Source organism: Poecilia reticulata, chromosome 3 (genome assembly GCF_904066995.2).
Source record: "Poecilia reticulata chromosome 3, P_reticulata-male-v2, whole genome shotgun sequence".
In the NCBI taxonomy this organism is placed as follows: domain Eukaryota; kingdom Metazoa; phylum Chordata; class Actinopteri; order Cyprinodontiformes; family Poeciliidae; genus Poecilia; species Poecilia reticulata.
In genome coordinates, this window is record NC_088832.1 from 32,392,518 (window position 1) to 32,409,121 (window position 16,604).

Genomic DNA, 16,604 nt, shown 5'->3' on the forward strand with positions numbered 1-16,604 from the left:
ATAAAACTTCCAGTCCAGTGTTTCACGAAATATTGGTTTGATGTAATTTTATTCTCCATTGAATTTGACACATTTTATTTTGAAAGGTTAAAATGGATTTCATTTTCCTTTCTTCTTCCGGAACACGCCACATTGATCTTCATTTTACTGCTGTTTTACTGCCACCCGCAGACTTTTGTAGCCGCTTCCTGCATTATTCAGAGTAAACATAAATACTTTAGATTCTCACAGGAGGAAAAATAAAGCAAATGCAACATTAAAACAGTTCCAGTTTGGAATACAGGAAGAACTCAGCATTAAACGCTTGAAATAAGCCGGTGAACTGCAACTTTGTGAAAGGTTGTTAAAAAGGAAGCTAAAAATGGACCAAATAACTCAACCGACCAGCCTGTTACCATGGAGATGCTGTTGTTTTTTTTATTTCAGCAGGACAAAACCTGAACATATTTACTTATTTAGCTCATGTTGCATCTTCTACTTACACTACCCTATGATTAAAAGACTGAAATCATCCTTATTTACATCTAAAGTGTAATTTAAATGAGTTTATTAAGCTAAAAATTATTAGTTATAGTGCTTTATGTCAAAACCTTTCTTAAAAATGGAATTAATCAAACATATATGGTGTTTAATTTCAATAATCAAGCTGAAATGGGAAAACAAACAGTAATTTTAAATTAAACCAAGTGTCCTGCATTTTCAAAAGCTGTCCAGCAGATGGCGCTACTGGATAATCTTTAATCAGAAGGTTTTCTTGTTTGTGAAAGGTTATTTAATAAAATGAAAGTTATGAAGCAAAAATACATTTTGAATATATTTATTCCTTGCGAAAAACGTGTTTAACTTTTTATTCTTGAGGAAAAAAAGTTTGTGAGAACACAAAACAAGTAAAATGTGTTAAATGTTTAATCTCTTCTAGTTTGCTCTGACCTTAAAGCAATAATTTTCTTTATTTTCCCCAATTAAAAAACCTGAAATATTGTGATTTTTTTCATGTATTTTACTTTCAGAGCAATAAAAAAACCTGTAATATTTTATGTTTGAACATATAACATACATAAAGTGTTTTAGGTTACTAACTGGAAAGAAAATATAAATTTTCTTCTACAAACTTTGCTGCATTTTGTCATGGAGGGGTGCCATCAAGTCTGAGTAAAAACTCACCAGATGTTTGTGAGAGAAAAATAAAAGCAAAAAACAAACAAAATAGACGAATTAAAGGAAAATCCAGTGTTGTACTTATTTGAAGTTTTAAGACAATAAAAACTTGCAATGGAAAATCTTATTCTAAAAAAATGACAAATAGTGTCGGAGCCTTTTTGCCATTTTGCGGCCACTAAAGATAAACCAAAGAGCAATAAATGGCCCGCGGACCGCACTTTGGACACCCCTGGTAGAGGATCTTGTTATAAAACTTTTGTAAACTCCTGATATAACAGGTGGAATCCCAGTGAAATACAGAGAAAACTGTTATTTTAATTAAACAAAATGCAGGGAGCTGCATATACAAGCCTTGTGAGTAAAATGTTAAACTGAAAGTGTTGCTGACATCCCACAGGATTTATTAGTCGCTCTATTTTAAAGAAAGCAGGATCCTTGTAGCTTAACCTCGACTCTAACCTTCCATGAGCTTGGGAATTAGCTGGTGTCTCATTAATTAATTAAGTGTAATTAATTAATTACATTTATGTTTTCTGTCCACTGAGGCCACTGATGATTAAAAAAATCTTCCCTGGTTCATTTGAACACTTTATTGTTACAGATACACAAAGTCATGGTTTTACTTTAAATTCAGAGCCGGCCCGAGGCATATGTGAGTTAAGCAGCTGCTTAGAGAAAAATCCAAAAGGTTTGACCCATTTCACACAGTTCAAAAGATACTGACAAAATGTATGGAAACTTTTGAAGAATTCAAAGAAAGTTACATATATATATATATATATATATATATATAAAAATAAAAATTCCCTTCTCACCCTCCTCGGGTGGTCTGTTTCATCCTCTGAGCTCGGGTCCTCTACCAGAGGCCTGGGAGCTTGAGGGTTCTGCGCAGTATCTTGGCTGTGCCTAGAACTGCACATTTCTGGACTGAGATGTCTGATGTTGTTCCTGGGATCTGTTTGAGCCACTGCTCCAGTTTGGGGGTGACTGCCCCGAGGGCCCCGATTACCACAGGCACCACTGTGGTCTTCACCTTCCAGGTCTTTTCCAGTTCCTCCCTGAGGCCCTGGTATTTCTCCAATTTCTCATGCTCCTTTTTCCTGATGTTGTAATCACTTGGTATTGCTACATCCATCACAACGGCTTTCCTCTGTTCTTTATCCACCACCACAATGTCCGGTTGGTTCGCCATTACCATCTTGTCTGTCTGGATCTGGAAGTCCCACAGGATCTTAGCTCGGTCATTCTCCACCACTTTTGGGGGTGTTCCCCACTGTGATCTCGGGGCTTCCAGTCCATATTCTGCACAGATGTTCCTGTACACTATGCCCGCCACTTGGTTATGTCGTTCCATGTACGATTTCCCTGCCAGCATCTTGCACCCTGCTATTATGTGCTGGACTGTCTCAGGGGCCTCCTTGCACAACCTACACCTTGGGTCTTCTCTGGTGTGGTAGATCTGTATATATATATATATATATATATATATATATATATATATACAAATATATATATACAAATATATATATATATATTTGTTTGCTACTCCTGTAATCTGCACAAAAACCAACTTGCTAATATTTTGTGTTTTTGCAGTGTATGGTGGGGCCCCTAATGAAAATCTGCTCAGGGCCCCAAAAAGGCTTTGGCCGGCCCTGAACGAGGTAATTGAGTCGTCATGAGGAAGTCATAACAATGAGGAGGAGTAAAGGTCAACAAGACTTTATCATCTGCAGGCGGCATAAAGAGAAGAGGCAAATGAGAAGTGAATTAGTGTTTTTACAACCGGACACGCAGCGACGCCTCGGAGGGTTTTATCTTTGTTGTGAGCCGGGGGTCAACAGAAATAGAGCCATTCAGGAAGCTGGGCGGTCCAGAAAAAGCATGTAGAGGATGTGTGTCTAAGCGCTGATAGAGCAAACTCTGCACTGGAAACGCTGTGAAAACTCACAACTCCGGAGCTAAAGGTGGATTTTTTCATGATTTGTCTTAAAGCAGACAGTTTCTTGCTATGCTTTCAAAAGAGTCTCAATCAAAATATTCCTTAGACTTTGGGTGTTTTTCAACTCATCCTCATCACATTCTAGGTCAGTGTTTCTCAACCTTTTTCAGCCCAGCGCCCCCCCAGCCCTTATCCAGGTCCCTCACTGCCCCCCACCAAAGAATTTGCAGGCTACTTTGCACTAACCATTATTTTATCATTAATATAACTATCACTATTGTAGATGTTTTGATTTTTATGCTTGTTTCTGTATTTATCATCAAAAATAATTTCCCAGAGAATAAAAAAGTTATGGGAATAGAAATTATTTTCACAGGCGTCTATGAAAAATGCAACGAACATTCAAGTTAAAATTGGTAACAGCAGCCAATCAGAGTGGAGAATATATTCTTATTTTGTGCCATTTTCTAGTTGTTAAATATTCCACAAAATGACCAGATAAAAGATGTTCAACATGCCAGTTTAAACTTTGATCTATTTGCAAACGACTGAGCTCTGAAACATTAAAACATGGATAGAACTGTAACTACATTAATCATAGCTCTTCTTCTCTTCAGTGTTTCAGTTTCTGGTGGTGCAGCTCTGTGCTGCCTTCAGGAGAATGGGACATCAGAGTATCATCCATAAAACTTCACCCACATGGCATTTATTGTGCAAACCAGAGCTTTCAGTGGAAAAACAAAAGTTCCAGATCCTTTTAATGCCGTACAAATATGAGACAGAAACATTGATTATATCTTTATATAGACCTGTCTATTGATTATAGATTAATAGTTTTACTGGACAGAAATTACAAAGAATAAATCTGGTTGTAAATCAAATCCTAATGAGTCAAATTGAAAGTGTCATGGATGTGGTCTCAACAAACCCAAGGCACTTCAACAATATTATTTTACCTTTTATGTGGAAATAGTGTCTGTTTATTCTTGCCATACAGTCCTCTGTATTAATTATTGCTCGAAAGGTCTTGCCATACCAGTTTATTCCTCTGTATTTAATTTAGTTTCTTAGTTTATTCTTGCGTTTTGTTCTTCATTCATTTCCGTTTAGTTTCATTTGATTCGTTTTATCCTCTCTTGGTTTATTGCTATGTCCACTTTAGTTTTTTTCCTTTTGCTAGATTTATTTTATCGTTTATTGACCATCAGTAATCTTCACTCATCACCTGCTGCGCCGCCTAATCATCATTTGTTTCACATCATGTGTTGATTTTTCACTGTTCAGCGTCGGATTCTCTGTTTTTATGCCATAATTCACGTCGCTCCGTTTTATGTCCCGCTTCTCCTGTTTCAGAGTTTTGCGCAATGTAAACGTCTTTTTTTTTTTAAGCCCCTAAGGTGCAGGGCGGTCGGGAAGCGTATCGATGGGGAAAAGCCAGACTGACATAAACCTTTTAGAACAACGGAAACAATTTCTGCATTCTGATTATTGAAATTTAAAAGTCCTGTTTTGTTCTATCACCCCGTTTCATACCGGACCACTTACAGCACCGTGTTAACGCTATAAAATGAGCGCTTTCTATTGTGGTATCACCCATGGAGGGATTTCTTGATTTCTTTATTTAATTGGGTTAATTTTTCAGAGGGATACACAGTGAGGGTGTCGTGATTTTAGCAGGAGAACGGAGCTGCGCCAAGAAGCTAACAGAAGCTACAAACACTGAATAGAAGAAGAGCTGCCATCTATACAGTTGCAGCCAAGCATGATTTAATGTTACACAATACAGTTTCACCAAGTTGCTCAAAGTCTAAACTGGCATTGTTGTGCATATAAGGTGTAAAGTTTACCTTCGACCAAACGCCCCCCAAAGGCATCCCAGCGCCCTACTTTTGTAAAAATGTCCGCCAGCGCCACCTGCCGTCCTCTGAACGCCCCCTGGGGGGCGGTACCGCCCACGTTGAGAGCCGCTAGACTAAACACTCCTGTTTTTGGTTCCGTTGGGATTGCTAATTTTTTTTCTTTGAAACATTAAAAATTTATTGGGAGATTTTGGTATAATTTTCTTAAAAGTGACCAACTATGCTTCCTTGAACAGGTTAGGATAGTTTAATGGGTGATATAAAACATGGTCTGCAATAAATCCTTCTTAGATGTTGAGATTTTAGTCTGTTTTATGACGTCTTGTCAGTTTAAATCCAAATAAGCTGCTGGCCACGCCTCCCAAATCAACTTTAACACTCGCACCTGGCTGGAAACAGAAGTGCAATTATCTAACCATACATCTTTGAAAAGCAGAAGTGGAGCCTCCTGCACAACCAACAACAATGCAGCAAGTGGTTTCTCGATTGCAAGTCAACAACAAAATATTTTTCTTTTCCAGCAGCCATTGTACAGTGCCTCAGCGGTAAAACCAGCGGACCAAACAGGCTGGAGCTCCATCTCAGGTTGCTAGGTAACAGGGTTAGGGTTCACCTGGCATCATTGATGTTACATTCCAGAGATTTTTGAAATGACTTATTGTGGCAATAAGTAAATCATTAACTTATTGCCGCAACACATTTGGTGTTTTTTGTGTTGTTGCTTTTTAAAAATGTTGGAATGGTTTTAGAAGCGGTAAAAACTCAAATGGAAGTACAAAAATGTGCAAAATGTGAGTTTTGCATAATTGATCCCCTTTAAGATGGAGTACAACCTTCTAAACAGAAGTTGTACTCTCAGTATTTTCTCCCCATCTACTTCCAATTGTTTTAAACTAATTGGGAATAAATGTATAACCAGTAAATCCAGCTCACCAAACGTACTGGAGCTCTGCTGGGGTTGCTAGGTAACGGCTGGGCTTTGCTGGGGTTGCTAGGAAATGGCACACTTGCTGATGATTTATGATGATACATTCTAGAGCTTTTTAAAGTGGCTCATTTTCCAGACACCATAAAAACATAAAATTATTGTCAAAAACTGGCTGGGTGTTTGTTTTATTGATCTGGATGATTTTAGAAACAGCACAAACCAAATGGAAATAGAAAAATGTAAAAATGTGATTTTTTTCCTGACAAACTGGCCTCATCTCAATGCATTTTCTAATTTACTGAATATGACTGCGAAGGATCTGCGGCTACGCTGCTTTGTGCACTGAGGATGCAGCAGTCTGTCATTAATTCAATTCAGTTAAAAAAACATTATTTATCCCTTTTAAAGCAGCTCTCAGATCTGCTCTGATCTCATCAGGTACCGCTGTTCCTTAATTCTTCCCATGAACTCCAGAACAAATCTCCTTTCTGCCCTGAACTCTGACCGACACAAACTAAATCCATCTCAGTGGCAGTCTCAGGTATTTTGGTTTTCCAAGCTTAAATTCTTGAAAATTAATCCTCCCTCCACTGACGTACCTCCCACTACCTTCAATTACTAGTCACTGTGTGTATGTGTGTGTGTGTGTGTGTGTGTGTGTGTGTGTGTGTGTGTGTGTGTGTGTGTGTGTGTGTGTGTGTGTGTTACTGTCTTTAAAAAACACTGATGTAGAATAATACCGCCTTCCTGGTTCTGCTGGCTTCCTGTCAGCCTTCGAAGGCTGACCCCCTCCCGCCTCTTTCATTCATCAGTGTTTGGGTTGACCTTTGGCCTGGAATGCCACAAGACCTTGAGTTCAAAACCAGACCATGACCCGGCCACTGAATTATCAAAGGGAGACCTGCTGGTGAGGCGGCGCAGACGACAAAACACGCCGCTTTCCCATCAGACATGGCCGCTCCAGCAGGAATCTCTGAGCAGTCAGCATTACCTCATAGGTTTAATGGTGATCAATTTCATTCCTAATTAGTTGGAAAAGAAACTTGAAGTAGTCGGTGAGAGAAAACTCATACAACATTGGCTTAGAGGGTTGTTCTGTCTTAACGTGACCTAATTCATGTTTTTATTCTTCAGTTTGGGTCCCAACTGCTTCTAAAAACAATCCAAGCCCTTAAAAAAGCAGCCAGCTTTTATTTGGAAATAAGATAATATATTTTCAGTGTCTGGAAAATGAGTCGTTTCAAAAACCTCCAGAATGGAAAGTCACAAATCAGCAGGCACTGCCCTGTTACCTAGCAACACCAGCGAAGCCAAGCCCGTTACCTAGCAACGCCAGATGAAAATGCTTCGCTTATCTTTTGGTAATCTGTGAAAAATGGGGTCTAATTTCTAGTGCAAATGTTTTAGTACATTTGAATAAAATCTAAACTAACTTAGTGACTTTTCAGCAACAGTTAGGAGCGTGTTTTAAGTTAATAATTCTTTAATATTAATAAAAAATACTAGATCCACTGGTAGATTATCTCACTTGGGAAAATGTCTCTGCAAGTGGAACCAGTATTTTTATTTGTCTAATTTAAAGAATTATTGACTCAAATCAACCTTATTTATCTTGATGAGATGTTTAAGTTACTTAGTTTATTTCAAGTGCACTAAGGTATTAGCTCAGCTGGTCAGAGCGTGGTGCTAATAACCCCAAAGTCATGGGTTCAATCCCCATACTGGTCAATTCAGATGTGTAGTCGTAATAAAATCAACACATAAAAAGAGGCTGGTGAATCAAAAATTATACATATTGAAAACAAAAACATTAGAATATGAGCACATTTCTTAAATTTTCATCGTAAAGATCAAGTACATATTTCTCAAAAGAATGGAAACTGAACAGTGTGTATGGCTGGTTAGAGCGTGGTGCTAATAACGCCAAGGTCATGGGTTCAATCCCCATACTGGCCAATTCAACTCTAATGTCTTAATAAAATCAACACAAACAAGAGGCTGATAAATGAAATATTATTGATATTGAAAGACATTAGAATATGAGCACTTTTCTTAAATTTTGATTGTTGAGATCAAGTTCGTCTTTCTTAAATCCATGAAAACTGAGCAGTGTGTATGGTTGGTTAGCTCAGTGGGTCAGAGCGTGGTGCTAATAACGCCAAGGTCATGGGTTCAACCCCCCACACTTCCCAATTCAACTCTAATGTCTTAATAAAATCAACACAAACAAGAGGCTGGTAAATCAAATATTATACATATTGATTTTGAACAACATTAGAATATGAGCACTTTTCTTACTGGCACTATATATAAGCTGGGAAAAATGTCTCGACATAAGTGGAATAATCTTAATGACTTAAAACAAGCTTCTATATCTTCCTAAAAATCTACTTGTTTTGTCTTAATTTAGGTGTAATAACATTTACACTAGAAACTACTAGGCCAGTCATACCTGGTAAGGTTTTGAGTTTTTGCAGTGTCACGTTTCGTTGAGCTTTATGGTCGTCAAACAGAAAGGAGTCGTCGTCGTTCCTCCTTTCCTTCTTCTGCAGCTGCATCACGATGGGCTGCAGCCTTCAGTCCCTCTGGTCACCTGGCTCTTCGTCAGCATAATTAACTTCATTCGACCGAGATCTTCTCACTTTCATATCTGCGCCCGTCTCCAGAGAGTCTGGGCGGGTCGGGCTGCGAACGCGGCGGCGGGTCGCTGAGCGAATTACTCGCTCTCACTGAACCAACGCTTGAAACGGTGGTGTCAGTTTCACCATCAGATCCGCTCTCATGACACAGTTTCTCTGAAAACGGCATTAAATTCGCTTATTTTAGCTCCAATGATCAAATTTTACTTTATTATGAGATTTTCACCTTATTATTTGTGCTGTGAAAACGCCTTTAACTGCAGAAAAATCAACTTTTGATTATATTAACATGATGCTTTTATATTGCCCTTTAATGACGTTTTAAAGTTTTTGCTTTCGCTCTTTTTTGCACTGAAATAAAATAATAATGAAATAATTGTGTGGTAGAAACATGCATGTTTTAGATGTAAATTCGATTAACCGTTTTTGTGATGATCAGAGGTTTTACACAGGTGATTTTACCACACATTTGATTCATTTTAAGGTATTTTTAAGCTCTGCCACAAATTTTTTATTACAATTAGGTCTGAACTTTAACTAGGCCATTCTACAAAGTAAAAAACAGCATTTTTCGTCTAGTTTCTAGTGCAATAACAAGTTTCATGTAAGACAAAACTAACTTACAAGAAACTTTTCAGATGGATTTAGGAGCTTGTTTTAAGTCGATAATTTCTTAATACTTATTTTAAAAAGTTCTAAATTCCATCACTTATAACAAGATTTTTTTTTCTCAACTTACTGCTGATCTCCAGCTCACTTGGTCAGCTGGATTACCGCTGTATGAGCTGTACAATGGCTGCTGGAAAAGACAAAGTATTTTGTTGTTGCCTTACCATCCAGAAACCACTTGCTGCATTGTTGTGCAGGAGGCCCCACTTCTGCTTTTCAAAGATGTACGGTTGCATAATTGGGCATCTGTTTGCAGCCATTCTCACCTGCGAATGTAAACGTTAATTAAGGGGGGCGTGGCCAACAGCAGCTCATCTGGATTTAAAGAGACAAGACGTCATAAAACACACTAAAATCTCATTATCTAAGAATAATTTAGTGCATGAAATGCAACGTAATATGGTCGCCTTTAATATAATGGAGCAAAGTTTGGTTAGATCCCATGTATTTACACATACCTTGATAAATTCAATATAAACTTTTTTAGCAGTTTTTAGCGGTTAGCATGAAACGGGCAGCTTTAGCAACTCAAAGACCAGGAATTGTTTGGATACTAAGGGAGGAAATCCTCTCTGCAGGTGGTGAAAACGGCAAAAGATGCTCCCAAAGATCCTGCTTGTTATCTGGACACACTGCTGATGAAAAGTGAACAGGAAGGAGGGAAACTGCAGCTTCATAAACATGACAGTAAACTGATTTAATTGAGGAAGCAACAACCACCATAAAGAAATCTGGCTAATTTAATCAGAGCATTTCAAGGACATGATGCCCTGAGCAGTCCATCTGCAGATGAAGTTTGTTTGATCCGACTGAAAGCTCTGCAACATCTCCAAATAAACGTGCACACTTTAAAAATAGATTCTGTAGTCATCCAATTAAAAGGGGGGGGGGAAAAAAACACAATCCTGTAAAGTATTGACATATTCATGAGCTGGTCTTGAATTTCATGACTCCACTAATGATGTTGTGTTTTCCTCTGTGGGCAGCGCTTCTGAAACATATGAGATTTCTCAGAGGTTTGGCAGGCGGCTCCTCCGTCTGCTCTGAAGAAGGTAATTTGATTTCTCCTGCAGATTTTTGATTATGAAGGAAACCTGATGCAGATCCGGCTGCAAATCCTGAGAGAATGTTTGGTCTTAAAACTGAATCATGTTTGGGACGAGCAAGACGCTGAACTGAGATTTACCATAACTATTTGCTTAATGTTTAGGTGCATTAGAAAAGACATGAACGTCTTACCAAAAACGGCTACACTGCAAAAACACAAAATACTACCAAGTATTTTTGGTTTTGTTTCTAATGGAAAAATCTCATTTCACTTAAAATAAAACAAAACTGGATTACAAGTAACTTTTCAGCAAGATAGAGGAGCTTATTTAGAGCCGATACTTTCTTAATGTTGATGAATAAGAACTAGTTTCACTTCCAGACTATTTCACCTATAAAATGGGGAAAATGTTTTGTTACAAGTGAAACAATCTGTTAATGCAACTTGTACTTTGTCATCTATTTTAGGGAATAATTTACTTAAAACAAGCTCCTATATCTTGCTGAAAAGTTACTTGTAATCCAGTTTTGTCTTATTTTTAGTGAACTAACATATTTGCATGAGAAACTAGACCAACGTTACCTGCTATAATTTTGTGTTTTTGCAGTGTAGAGACTAAAAGTCAGGATATATTTGAACATTTTCCAATTTTTTGGTTGGAAATCTTACAAAAAACAAAATCCATTAGCCAGGATAATTTTAGTAGTATTGCTTGGTAAAGCTTGTTTGAGTTTTCAAATTAATTTAACTGCCATAAAGACGGTGAAACTCGACACCAAAGTCATGCAGTGGAAAATATTCAGGCAGGAAAATAACTGCAGATTGAGACGGGAACAACTTTCTTTAATTTTAAAATATTCAGATTCTTCATTATAAACACGTAAAATCAGAAAAATGGAAGGAAAGTGTTGCGATGCTGAGATGTTTGTTCTTTTGGTTTTCATTTACGGGTCTGATTTGATCGTTTCTTTATTGTTTATGAGATTAGATATCAACACGTTTGTTTTCTTCATTTGTGTTTTGGATTTGTTTATTTCTGCTTATAGTTTCTGCTATTATTGTATATTTTGTACATTTTTGTACGTTTTACTCTTTCAGCAAACTGAACCTTAACCCTTTTCACTCCAGTTAACGATTAATCGATTAGTAAGCTAGGTGACGATTATTTTAATAATCGATTAATCACGATTAATTAATTGAACTCTGCTCATGGAGGATGTTCGTCCATCAGCTTCACTTCCAGAAACAAGACAACGTGAAGCCCAGCAGGAAGTTGGCTAAAAAAAACTAAACAAAATGAAGACTTTGCAGTGTCCTAGTCAAAGTCAGGACTCAAATCCAGCAAAATGAATCAGAATTCATGCTAAAAAACAACAACATTAATTTGCAAGAGTGAACAAAATTCCCCCCGAGTGTTTTAAAAGACAGAATATCATTGTAGGAGGTTTTAGGTCTCAGAGGCAATTACTGTTTCTTTCACTAATAAGATTAAGTTGTTTTGATTTGGTTACCATTTAAGTGTGATTTACAAAAATGAAAAAACTAATGATCTCTTTGGTTTCATAATAAAAAGTTATTAAACACTTCTCTGCAGCTTATTGCCTTCTAGCTTTTTTTAAAAGCAATAAAAATTTTCTTTGTAAGGTTTCACAAGGATTCTTAAGGCCTTTTAACAAAAAAATTAAGACTTGATATCTCGTTGACCCGAGTAACGTTTTTCCTTCCTCACCTCTGTGATTACATCTTCGATTTAATGAGGGAAATCAATGAGCGATAATGACTTTAACCTGGATTCACCTCATCATGTCCTTCATTAAAAAGAGAGACAGACAGAGAGAGAAAGAGAGAGAGAGAAAGACAGAGGGGGAACCTGCAGTTTCACAGCACAGGCTGCTTTAAACCTGCAACACGCTGACCAGCTTTAACTTCACAACTCTGAGGATTTCTCAAAGTTGAACATTCTCCACTTTTGAAACTGACATTTTCTAGACAATTTTTATTGGAAACACTAATTTGTAAGTTTCCTTCTACTTGTTTATTATTATGAGGTCATATTGAGGCCATTAGATTGGTAAAAGGAGGAGTAGAAGTCCGCCAAAAAGATCAGAAAGTTTGAGATTGATCTCAAAATTTTATGAAAAAACTTGGAACTTGAAAAACTCCCAAATTTTTAGATCAACTTCAGAAATGTTCTAGAAAAAACGTGAAAATTTCTTGAGCTCGAAAAGTCTAAATTTTGACTTTTTTGACAAACATTTTCTGGGGTTAATCTAAAGAAATTCTGAGATTTATTTCCCACAAAAGTTTGACATTTTAAACTCACAAATTTTGAAGATTTTTTTCTAGAAAATTTTTGATCAACTTCAAAATTTCTGAGTTCTTGGACAGAAATTTGCTCATTTTTCTATTCTCCCTGACACGCTGTTGTAGGTTATTGTACACAAGCACATAAGTTTAGATGTTTTTTTTGTTTTTTCAGAAGCAGTCTTGCTGCTCACCGCTGATCAGGGGCTTTGTGGCGAACGGGCAGTGAGCTCTGGCTGCGTTTGGGGGGAGATGGACATCCAGACAGCAGCGGGGCGATAAGCCCACCTAATGCCCCGCCTGCAGCGGTGAGTGGCAGATTGAAAGCAGACGGTGAGGTGGGTGACCAAGTGCTCCTCTCAGGGTTTGTGCGAGCTTGTCAGGACAGGCTGGCCTTCATCATGTCCGATCAGAGCAGCTTCTGCAGCTGATTCAGCAGCGCTCGGCCGCCATGCCCTTCCCCGTCATGTATTATGTAACGGACTTTGTGCTTTCTGGACGGGAAGCAGACTGGTTTGACCAAACGCTGGGTCGGCTAAGGATGAGCTGGTGGTCCAGTTTTAAGAATTGTTTCATTTTTCTTGTGTTTATTTTCATCCTATTAAGAAAAAAACTGAAGGATCTTGTAGCTGGAGGGTGAGATATCGCACAAGAAATGGAAGAAGTGCTGTGAGAGATGCGTTCCTTGGAGAGACGAAGTCTTAATGCTTCTGTTGCATTTTATGTTTCTTCAAGTCAAAATTTAGGAATCAAACTTATTTTTTAACAAGGAATTAAATCCAGTTTCCACACCTGGTAGTCTGGAAGACTTGGTTCAATTAGGAATCAAAATTTTCAGCAAACAGGGCTGCACAGTGGCGCAGTTGGTAGAGCTGTTGCCTTGCAGCAAGGAGGTTCTGGGTTCGATTCCCGGCCCCGGTCTTTCTGCATGGAGTTTGCATGTTCTCCCTGTGCATGGTGGGTTTTCTCCGGTTTCCTCCCACAGTCCAAAAACATGACTGTCAGGTTAATTGGTCTGTCTAAATTGTCCCTAGATGTGTGTGTGTGTGTGTGCATGGTTGTGTGTCCTGTGTGTCTCTGTGTTGCCCTGTGACAGACTGGCGACCTGTCCAGGGTGACCCCGCCTCTCGCCCGGAACGTTAGCTGGAGAGGCACCAGCAACCCTCCCAACCCCACTGAGGGACAAGGGTGTAAAGAAAATGGATGGATGGATAAATTTTCAGCAAACTAAACTAATTGGATAAATTTGTTTCCCTCCTCGCCTGTGGGGGCGCTGCACCAAGAACCAAGGAAGGGATGCAAAAACCACTGAAGACGACACTGAGAGCAACTTCCTTCTTCATGAAATGTAAACAAAAATGGCGCGGCAAACAGTTTGGATCGTTAGGCACAACGCAGTGAAACACTCAGCCGCTTAAAATGTATAAAAAGTTGCAGTTTTGGTCCTAAATCTAAGCGAGTCCACCGGACCATCAGGTGTGAAAACACCAGAAGACTTGCAATAAACAGGTCTCCTCTTCTTGAGCCCTTATGTTTTCAGTAAGCATATTTGTTGGTGTGGATAAGTGTATAAAAAAGGCCTATACAAAAAAAGCATTTTTAAAGAGCATTAGATTTCACCCTCCTCAGAAACCGGACAGTTGTCATATTAAAGTGTTGATAAACAGCCGACGTTTAAACCCAGCGGACACAAACTCACTCAGCGCCGGACCGACTCCCATTAGCACATCCTGCAGACGGAGATGAACTTCTGAGGTAACCTTTATTAAAACCACTTCGCCACATCAAATTGTTGTTACACTGCTGGCTCATCTGCACCGGGCCATAATAAAAACACATTTTTGTTCATGTGTAAATTTGTTTCAGTCGCCTGAAACAAAGAAAAGGTCTGATTTGAACAAAGAAAAGGTCTGATTTGAACAAAAACCTTCTCAATATGACTGATATTTAACATACAACATCATGAATAACTTAAAGAATAATCTTAAAGAAATGGTTAAAGTCCACAGGGTCATCCAGGGGCGACACTAAGGTTTAAGGACAAAGGGGCCCTCAGCCCTCGGGAAGTGAGAAAACGTAACGTACAAAACTTCTCAAAATAATCATTACAATAAAATAGTTTATTAGCAAACCACACAAAAGTTTAAAGATTTACAGGTTTTTTTTCTTGAAATTTTTTTTTTTTAAATTACTCTCAAACTTTCTGAAAATTTTCTTCCGTTTTTTTTCTTTTGTACTCCACAACCTTCAAAGATTTTTGGAGGAAATTTCTGAGATTAACCTCAAAATTTCAGTTATCTCTAGCAAATTTTTGACTTTTCAGAATGACTTGGAAATTTCCACATTTGATTCTAGTGCCTTTCTGAGATTTATTTTAAAATTTCTTAGTTTTTTTTTCTTGCCAATTTTTGAAATTTGGAGTTCTGAAATTTCCATTTTTCTTCTAGAAAATATCTGAAATTAATCTAAAACTTTATAGTTTTTTTCATAGTAAAGTTTTGCATTTTGGAGCTCAGAAATTTGCAAAATTTTGTGAAAAATTTCTAAGATTGATGTCAAAATATTTGAAGTCTTTCTCACAAATTTTTGACTTTTGTAGCTCAGAAATTTTAAAGTTATTTTTCAAGCAAATTTCTGAGATTAAACTCAAACATTCTGAATTTTTTGGCTGAAATTTACATTTCTTTCGTCATACAAAATGAAAACGAGTTTGGCGTCCTCCCTCTGAAATTCTGAAATTTTCGCATAATTTCCGGATGTAAAAGTAAAGAAAGCATCAAACATGCGAACACCAGATGCAGTTAATGTTTCTTATCCTCAGGATCACAGGAGAGACTCTCTCCTTCCTCACAGCCAGGCGTTTTTTAAAGGAAAGTTATGAATAACCTTGTGTTGTGAGGTGAAGTCGGGCTGCCGTAGATCCTCTCTGGGACCGATCGTAACTCCAGAAAGCGGAGCGGCGAGAACATTGCATCCGTGTTCTTGATTGGTAGCTCATCTGCTCCCGGCGAAGCGCAGCAGCTGCTGCAGCGGCGTCGCGCCACTTTATGGAGGATCGAAGCAGCTCAGGTTTAATGTGTTTGCGGCTGTCGCAGCTCTGACGAAGGGTGCAATACATAACAGGGGAGTAATAAGGGAGGACAAGCCAATCAATAGCCTGAGAGGCCGTTTGACCCACACTTTAAAATGACAAATTCCCAGCTCTGAATCACAGACAGCGTCTCTCTGCAGTCAACAGCTGGTGGGGAGGCAGAGCAAAATAAAACACGAGTGGGCATGACCTCTGACCTCCCGAAGAGGGTCAACACCAACAGAAAAAATGAAAAAGTAAAATTCTGACTTTTTTTTTTTTAAGAATTCTGAATGTAAAATCGTGTTTCTAATTCTGTGTCAATCCATGTCAAAATCAAAATAAATACACCTAAATATTGTTAGGCGTTGGTCTATGATGTTCTTAGAATACGAGAATAATTACACAACTGTTTCTTCCTTGCTGTAGGATGTGTAGCCCTGCACTTCTGTCAAACATTTATTTGGTAGATTAGATTTTTTTTAAAGAGATTTAGACTAGAACTGATGGCGCATGAACAATTTAGACAATTTTGATTCTGACAAAAAAACATTAAGAATCCAGTTACCAAATCTCTCTAGTAACTGGAAAAAGAAAGGATGCTACCCTCTGCCAGCAACTGAAAATATAGATCTACACCAATCAGCACATCAAACACTGGTTCCACTCTGGAAACATTTGCACAACCTTTAAATACGCATTTTAAAACAACAATACGGCTACAATCAACTTTTAATAAACATAAAATATTTTATGCTACTTTAACTTATTTATTCCAACCTAAAACCATTAAATTGACTTAAACTGCCACTGATGGCAGCCACAGTGTGTGTGTGTGTGTGATATGTATACTGCTCAAAAAAATAAAGGGAACATTCAAATAACACATCCTAGATCTGAATGAATGAAATATAATTGCCAATAATTTCCATCTGTTGTCTATTCCATTTGCACAACAGCAGGTGAAATTGATTGTCAATCAGT

At 38.0% G+C, this 16,604-nt stretch overlaps 1 long non-coding RNA gene across 1 annotated transcript in view; it reads right to left on the minus strand.

Moving 5' to 3' along the window:
• Window positions 1-32: 32 nt before the first annotated feature.
• LOC103462915 (uncharacterized) overlaps window positions 33-16,604 on the minus strand; it is a 37,335-nt gene continuing 20,763 nt past the window's right edge. The window contains exons 3-4 of the long non-coding RNA XR_014087013.1: window positions 9,363-9,464; window positions 33-188 (exon numbers count right to left, since the gene is read on the minus strand). This is a non-coding gene — a long non-coding RNA (uncharacterized LOC103462915). The remainder of the gene's footprint in view (window positions 189-9,362; window positions 9,465-16,604) is intronic.